Source organism: Geospiza fortis, unplaced genomic scaffold, assembly GCF_000277835.1.
Source record: "Geospiza fortis unplaced genomic scaffold, GeoFor_1.0 scaffold428, whole genome shotgun sequence".
Taxonomy (NCBI): Eukaryota; Metazoa; Chordata; class Aves; order Passeriformes; family Thraupidae; genus Geospiza; species Geospiza fortis.
The window spans coordinates 393,643-401,832 of record NW_005054409.1 but is presented as its reverse complement, the minus strand read 5'-3'; positions in this window follow the sequence as shown (position 1 = coordinate 401,832).

Here is an 8,190-nt window from a genome sequence, read left to right as displayed (position 1 = left end):
CCTGCAAATTCCCCAGACTCTCTTTGTAGCTTGCCTTAGGGCTGGGATTATTTTCTCCTCTGAGGGCTCTCCCTGTCCATCTTTGCTATGTGTTGGCTGATTTCTTTTAGGAACAGCACAGAGCTCAGCCCCTTTTCCCATGCTGAAGAAGCCTGATTTTGCCTTTTCTAATAAATCCCATTTTCTTGTGATAACAATGAACTATCCCATGGGCAAAAAACTCACAGAGAAAAGAGTCCTTCCTGACCCTGGGCCCAGGGCACAAGTGGCAGGAGTGTGCTGAAAGAACAGCAGGCAATAATCAGCCAAAACACCCATTCAAGTGCCTAAGCAGTCTTGGATGGGAAGAAACATGAATTTGTGGAACAGCTGGGACTAGAGACAGCTCTTAGTACATTCCTGACCCCAAAACCAGGACACAAGGGACATCTTGCTGTCAAAGAAGCAGCAGGCATTAACTTGGAGAACACAGCCAGAGAAAGCAGGTTTGCCCCTTTCTACCCTGCATAGGCCTCCAAAGGTGGTATCACAGGCCAAGTTGTTCCTTCTGGGATTAGGGCCTGACATCCAGTGCAGTGAGAAAAACATGTTTCATGATTACAGTCATGTTTTCTAAGCAATTTCAGTTCAAAGCTGTCCACCATTTCTAGGGTGCTCCTTGGAGAAATGTCTGACCCTGCAGCATCTCTCCTGTGAGGAAAGGCAGGGAGAGCTGGGAGGGATCCATGTACAGAAGAGAAGGCTCAGGGGGATCTTCTGAATCTACACAACTGTGGAAAGTGAAATATGAGTCAAAAAGGACTTCTGGCAGCCAGGAGGGCCAGCCATGTCCTGGGATCCATCAGGCACCAGTCAGGTAAGGGAGGGGATTGTCCTGCCTTGCTCAGAACTGGGGCAGCCTCACTGCAAGTCCTGGGGGCAGTTTTGGGCACCACAATGGGAGAAGGACATCAAACTATTCAAGTGTGTCCAGAGGAGGGTGACTAAGATGGGGAAAGGTCTCAAGGGTGTTAGGAAAATTAATCCACAAACACCAGAGGTTTATGTCCAAAAAGGAGACAGAGGAGTCCTTTCTGGATTTACTCAAATAAAGGGAGAGGCAATGGGACATTCCCCTGGGGTCTCTCCAATTTTTGGAGGATGCAGCCTCCCTTTTTATCCTAATTTCCTGGCCACATTTCCCTTCTCTCTTTCCCCCTTGGCTGAGGTACTTGAGAGGTACAGACTTCCCAAAACACCTGATACCAAAGATTTCCCTCTAATGTATAACCCTCCCTTTTAATTTTTAATTCTTATGGAATTTAGGGTTTTTTCTTCCCTATTATTTCTTTAATCTCTCCATGTCTAATTTCATTTATCAGCAAACCTAAAGTTTATTTGTAAAAGGAAATATCTTTTCCCATTCATCAGTCAGTGGAACCCTTCCCATTGCTTATCTTCCAGTGCTAGTTTTATCTACCAGCAGACCCACAGCTTGTATTTAAAGACAAATCTGCTCTTCCTCTCAAGGGCAAGACTTATGAGGAGCAGCTGAGGTCACTTGGTTTGTCCAGTCTGGAGGAGACTGAGGAGAGACCTCTCTCAAGGGAGGAGGTGGAGGTGGAAGTGTCCTCTCTCTGGTGACCAGCAGCAGGACATGAGGCAATGGAAAGAAGCTGCACTGGGGATGCTGTCCAGCCTGAACTCTGGGAGATTCTCCACTGAGCAGGTGGCTGGGCACTGGAAGAGGCTCCCTAGGAACACCAAGCCTGGCAGCATTCAAGGAGGGTCTGCATGATGCTCTCAGTCACACAGTTAACTTTAGGTAGTCCTGTGAGGAGCAGGGAGCCAGACTCAATGATCCTTATGAATCCCTTCTGACTTGAATTATTCTGTGATTCTTTATTCACTCTTGGCCACTCTCCAGTGACCCAGGTATTTCTTGCAACATTGTGCCTAAAGCGACACATCTCACTGCACCATCCTCTCATCAAACAAAATAATCTCTCATTTTTTCCATCCCTCTCTCCTGCTAGCCCAGAATGACACCTGCCTTTATCCTCCCCCAACAGCTTATTATCACCTTGCATTTAATGGTCTCTACTGTAACTTATCCACTCCCACTGCACTGCTGCTCTGCCAGCTCTCACCCATTTATACTCGAATGTCTGATTTCTCCTCCTAACTACAGCTCTTTGCACTCGCCTTTATCAAATTTCTTCTCGTTATTTCAGGCCATTTTTCCTGACTATTATGGCCATTCCAAATTCTGATACAAACCTCCAAAGTGCCTGAGTGTATTCTCAAGTCACTGCCAACCATGGATTTTTATACAGGCTATTTATTTCACTGCTCCAGCCATTAACAAAGTTATGGAAAAATACAGACCCTGAAATGAAATGTATAGGGGTCTCACAATGCCCTCTCTGGCTTTATACCAATAGCAATTTTTCTGCTAAATTGTGTTAATTTGCTTCATTTCTTCTTTTCCTTGAAAAAAGGAAAACGAGTATAGTGAGGCAAAGAAAACATTTAACAGCATCAGTTTTCTCTGAATCACCTGTCATTTTTCCCGATCCTCTCATTTTTTTCTCACTTAATCATGTGTCTTTCCTTCAGATTTCCACAGTTTTCATTTTGATTGATCCTTAGAAGCCCTTGCTGTGCCATTTTCCCTTCACATTAGGACACTGCTGATGGGCCATTAAAAAGCACCTCTCTTCAGTTATCCCACCCACCTCTCCCAAATGGATCCAGGCACTGACATCCACACTTACCAAAACTGCCTTTTGAGGTCTTTATTCTGCTTCTCTCATCTCTCTGCCGTCTTTAGAGCACCAAATGCCAACTCCACGGCCACTTCCACCTGAATTACTTCTGACTTTTAAAGTTTTAAGCTTCAAATAAGCCTGACTGCAACCCAGAACAGTTAACTCCAGAACAGCAACACCCTGTGCCTCCTGAAACACAAACAGTCCTCTGGAAAAAATTCTGTTAACTCTGTCTTTTCAAGTCTTCCCATGTTAGGCACTTTCCCAACAGATTCTCAAGTATTGTTTGGAAATACTGGTGGGTGAAAAACTGAGCCCAAGTGCCAGCCATATGCACTTCCAGCCCAGAGAGCCAAACATGTCCTGAGCTGCAGCCCCAGCACTGTGGGCAGGAGATCAAGGCAGGAGGCTCTGTCCCTCTGCTCTGCTCTGCTCTGGTGGGACCCCACCTGCAGTGCTGCATCCAGCTCTGGGACCTGCTGGAGCAAATCCAGAGGAAGGCCACAAAAATGATCCCATGGCTGGAACACCTATCCCTTGAGGGAAGGCTGAGGCAGGTGGGGAAAGCTCTGGGTAGACCATATTGCAGCCTTTCAGTACTTAAAAGGGGCTTACAGTAAACACAGACTTTTACCAGGGGCTGTAGTGACAGGACAAAAGGCACCAGCTTTAAACTGAATCAGTTCAGACTGACATGAAGGAACAAATTCTTCATGATGAAGTTGGTGAGACACAGGAGCAAGTGCCCAGAGAAGTTGTGGGTACCCCATTCCTGGAAGCATTTGAGGACAAGAGGACATTGAACATTCCTTTCCAACCCAAACCATTCTGTGATTCCCAGGCTTTGGAAACACAGCTGGTGCTCAGCCTAGTGCCCCCAGCCTTTCCTGAGCAACAGACAGGTCTGTGATGCAGCGCTGCCATTCATCTCCAAAGCCACTGAAATGCACATCAATCACTCCTGACACATCCTGTGACGCTGAGCTCCTCCTGTGCATTCCTCACACTACTTACAGACGTTTTAGCGTCACATGTTCCTTCTCTCTCCTGGATATTACAGTCCCAGCTCCCATGAATAATTCATTTACATCAATGAAGTGCTACAGTCTGTCAGGACACAGTTTCATAGCAGAAGCCAAGACAGAACCCAAAATTTCAAGCCCGTCCACCAGCTGGATTTGAGCCCTAAATACTAGAAATAAGAATTGATATTTTTTTTCCTCTTTTGGACAGTAATGCTGTTTAGGAGCCACAAATCTCTCCTGGAAGTTCAGCTGTAATTTGCAACCTTCCCTGAAGAAAGGCCCTGAGCAGTCAGTGTTTATGACCAACCAGCCAAGCAACCTCTCCCTACAAGCTGCCAAAACACATCCTTGGCAGAAGCCTGGCCAGGTGTTCAGAGGGCCTTAGAGAAATCAGAACACTATTGATAGCCAGGTAGGATAGCCACTGCTGCAATAGCTCACATGAAGAAATGTAACAGGATGTTTGCCCTCCCCAAAAGAAAGAACCAAAAAAACCAAAACCAGACTTAGTGCAGTGCTAATGTCATTATTATTACAAAATCCTGTAATCACACAAAACTGCTTAAGGGCTCTGTATCTTTGAGAAAGCTTCAAGATTACACCAAATATAGCAGTTATGGCAACAAGTCTTATTTTAGCTCTGTATAATGTCAGCATGACCACAAGTTGGAGATTGTCTCTTTACAGAAGTCATCAAATTCAAATAGAAGACACTGTTAATTCAACATCCAGACAAGCTTTTGCTAAGGTAGATTTATTAAGTATCAGTGTTACCAAGTGTCCTTCGTGAATCAAAAGCACCATGGTCTGCTTCTGTGTTACACTTCAGGTCCATCTTCTCTTGGCCAAAAACATGTATTTTAGTTCAGTATTATTTCTTGAACTAATGTACAAAATGTAACATGTGTCCCAATACAACCAGAATTGATATTTCTGGCCTCTAAGGTTGAAATAAATTACCAGCTGCCAAGCAGATTTGCCTGTTTATGCTCACAGACAAACACCCTGTGCTCCTCTCTGGCTGTTTGACACTTCACATTGGGAACAGCTGAACTCAGCCATGCACAGAGGTACAGAAGGATTTTTACAAAGGTTTGTGCCATGCTATTACCCACCTCCACAGTGTCCCTGATCTGGTTTGGGGTCCTTTCACCTGGCAGCAATGCTCACCTGAAAGCCTGAAACCAGGAGTGTCTAAGGGTCTCCTGTTCATATGAGCACCTGAACTGCATCTCACAGGGCACCTTTTCTCTGCACCCTGGACATGAGCAGCAGGTGAGTATGTAACAATGAGGCAGGTGAGATTTCTAGCCAGATGCAGTTATGTGGATTTTTACAATTTGTGATCAGCATCCAACAAGGGCTACTGATTTTACTGAGACTCAGACCTGGGTATTTCTCCCCTACTTTTAGAGTTTAGGGTTTTTTTTAGGTATTATAGAGCACCACTCAAAAAAGTGCCTTAGTAAGAGGGAGGGGAAAAGTGGATAGAGAAAGGTTTTAAAATTCAGCTCACTATTATCCATGCTGCTGCTGCTACCAATTCTGATCTTAATATTTATCCAAAGAAAAGGCTGAGGGATGAGGAAAGACATGGACAACACTGGAGAAAGAAGAGTCAAAAGAGAACAAACAGCATGGACAGTCTGAAGCCTAGAGTGACAGGAGCATTACTCCAAATCCTCAACTAAGCCAGGACATGTTAAAAACTGCTGCTTATGGGGTTACAGGAATCCTCATCCCCACCATCTATCTGGGAGATTAAACATCACAAGCATTGGCTGTGAAACACTGAGGACTTTTCCTTGGCACTCCTGGCAGAGCTGCAGCCCAAGAACTGAATCTCGCTGCTGGAGCCATCAGACACAGCCAGACTTCTGCAGGGCTTGGCAGGCACAGGATCTGTATAAAATGACTGCATGTTACCTCCCTCTAAAACTTCTGTTTGTCATCTAGATGAGACTGCAAGCATCTTCACACTGTGTTTTAAGCATATAATTAAGAATATATAGTATACAGTTGGCCCTTACTCAGCAAATGGTGATGATATAATTAAATCCCATGAACAAGGACCTGAACAACTGAAAAATTGTATTTTCAAATTTCTGTATATGATGGCTAAAGGCAGAAACTGCTTTTATGATGGAATAGAAAAATGTCATGTACTATTCAGTGTAAAATTGATCTGAAGCATTTTTAATCTACCAACATTAGCTCCCTCAGCTCCCCAAAGGGAAACTGTTTGTTAATTATCCTAGGAGATCAAAAGGACATATAGAGTGAAAATTCTTTTAGAAGAGGAATCTCTAATTTAACAGCCAAATAAAATTCACTGTTTGATTACCTGAAGTTGGGGAAAAAGCAAAGTACATCTAATGTATTTAAACTGTAAGGGTATGGTATCTTGGGGGACCTGATTTGTAGATCATATTTTTATATTGGGGATTGTTTCTGTACCAGTTCTGAACATGGAGCCAGTATTTTTGCTCTGCTGCCTTTTAAGGTTCTTCACTAGTAGTTAGCCCAAAGGAAGCAGAACAAGTTCCTGCAACTCTGAACTGCAGTTCAGCTTGGCTGAGCAGCCCATGAATTCAGGCTGGGCATCTGTCAACATTTCACAGAGGAGAAAAACTCCAGCCTACCCACCTAAAGGGACACTCCAGGGTGCACAGGCTCCCAGCAAACTGGTCCCATCACCAAATATGTTTTGGTGAACATTCAGCAAAGACAGCTGAGAAAGTGGTAAATTGATTTGTGGAGCCCACGTGGAAGAGGTGGGAAACTGTCTTCCAACTTTAAACTAAGACTTTGTTTTTAAAGACAATAATCTGTAGTTTAGAAGCATTTATGGATCTATTGGAAGTTCAGGGCATCATCTGTGTAAAGGAAGGAAGTGTGGTTAGATCATCACAACAGTTTAAGTCATGGCTAGAAACTTTATAACAAAGAGGAAAGCTTTGTTCATTTTTTACACTTTGAGGTTCCTACCAGATTTAGAGACATTTATACTCAAATTATCCCTCTGGTGAGTGTGAGAAATACTCATCCAAAATCCTGCAGTATGGGAGGATTAGGTATAGCCCAGCCCTGAGTTAATATCATCTAATTTGAATACAAAAAGCTGTTGAGAAGCAGGTTCCAATGCTTCAAACAATGCTTCAATTCAGGGCAGACTGTTCTGACTCCAGCAGCTTTCATCTGTGATGTTTCATCAATGTGTGGATTTTTAATCTGCATAATCTTTAACTCAAGTAAGTTTTCATTCAAAAGAGAAGATAAAGACATTAGGTAATAATTTAACAACTTAGCTCAGATTAAACATCCAAGAACAGATTGTAACCAAGCACCATTCCAATCTGACAGCAAAAGCAAGGCAAAGAAACACAAACAGCTTTATACACACACACACACAGTATCACATAACTGGTTTGAAATAGGAACCAGCCTCCAGGGGTTATGAGCTTCTTCAAATGTCCTTTTGTTTCAATGGGAACTCTGCACACTGTTAATAAATTACTGATGCCATACAAACACCTATATCCAAAAGTCAGCTGGTGATTCACCTAAAACTGTCCTCCCCCACCTCCCAAACAACAGCAATTGGTAACAAGAGCTTCTGTTTCCCCAGATTTAGCCAAGCTTCCCTTTATACAAAAAACATGAAGTACCAAACAAATACAGAATTTTAAGATCTGAAAGAGTAATTGCTTTCCTAAGAAACTCAGAAATGTGACATAAAAGAAACAAGACTAAGTCTGTATATAAAATTATAGGTTGATGTTAATTATGTAGATTAAAATCACAGATGATGTCTAGTATGTAATCATGTTAAAAAAACAGGTTTCAAGAAAGCTTTACTATGAAAATGAAATTAAATTTGGTGAAGTTAAATGAATTTTGTTTCACTTTAGCAACTGTGAAAATATTACTTTACTTTAAATGCATTCAGAATTTCAAATTCCCAATATGTAAAATTTTCAAACTTTAAATAGTTTACTACGGCTATAGCTGTTCTCTGAAATGAAATATTAGCCCTTGTAACAAAGAAAAAAATCCCTTCTCCATTTTTAAATTTTTTTTTACATAAAGGATGAGAAGCGCTCCCAAAACAAAATCAATTTACAATTTTAAAAGGTTACTACAGATAAAAATGTACATTCCTTTTTCTTTGTGACTACATATTAAGCAAGACAGTGCCTAAATGCAGAGAATGCTCCATGTTGTTACTGCACAAACATTATGTGTTGCCATATTTACACTGGGGAGTCCAAAGGCATAGCTCAGTGGCATCAATCCTCACATTATGAGAAATGGAAAGCACTCGTTCAGCTGCACTCAGGCTGTTGCTTCTTTGCACCTGGAATCCACTGAGAACTCACCCTGACCTTTCATGTTTCCCTGAAAAAGCTTCCCTA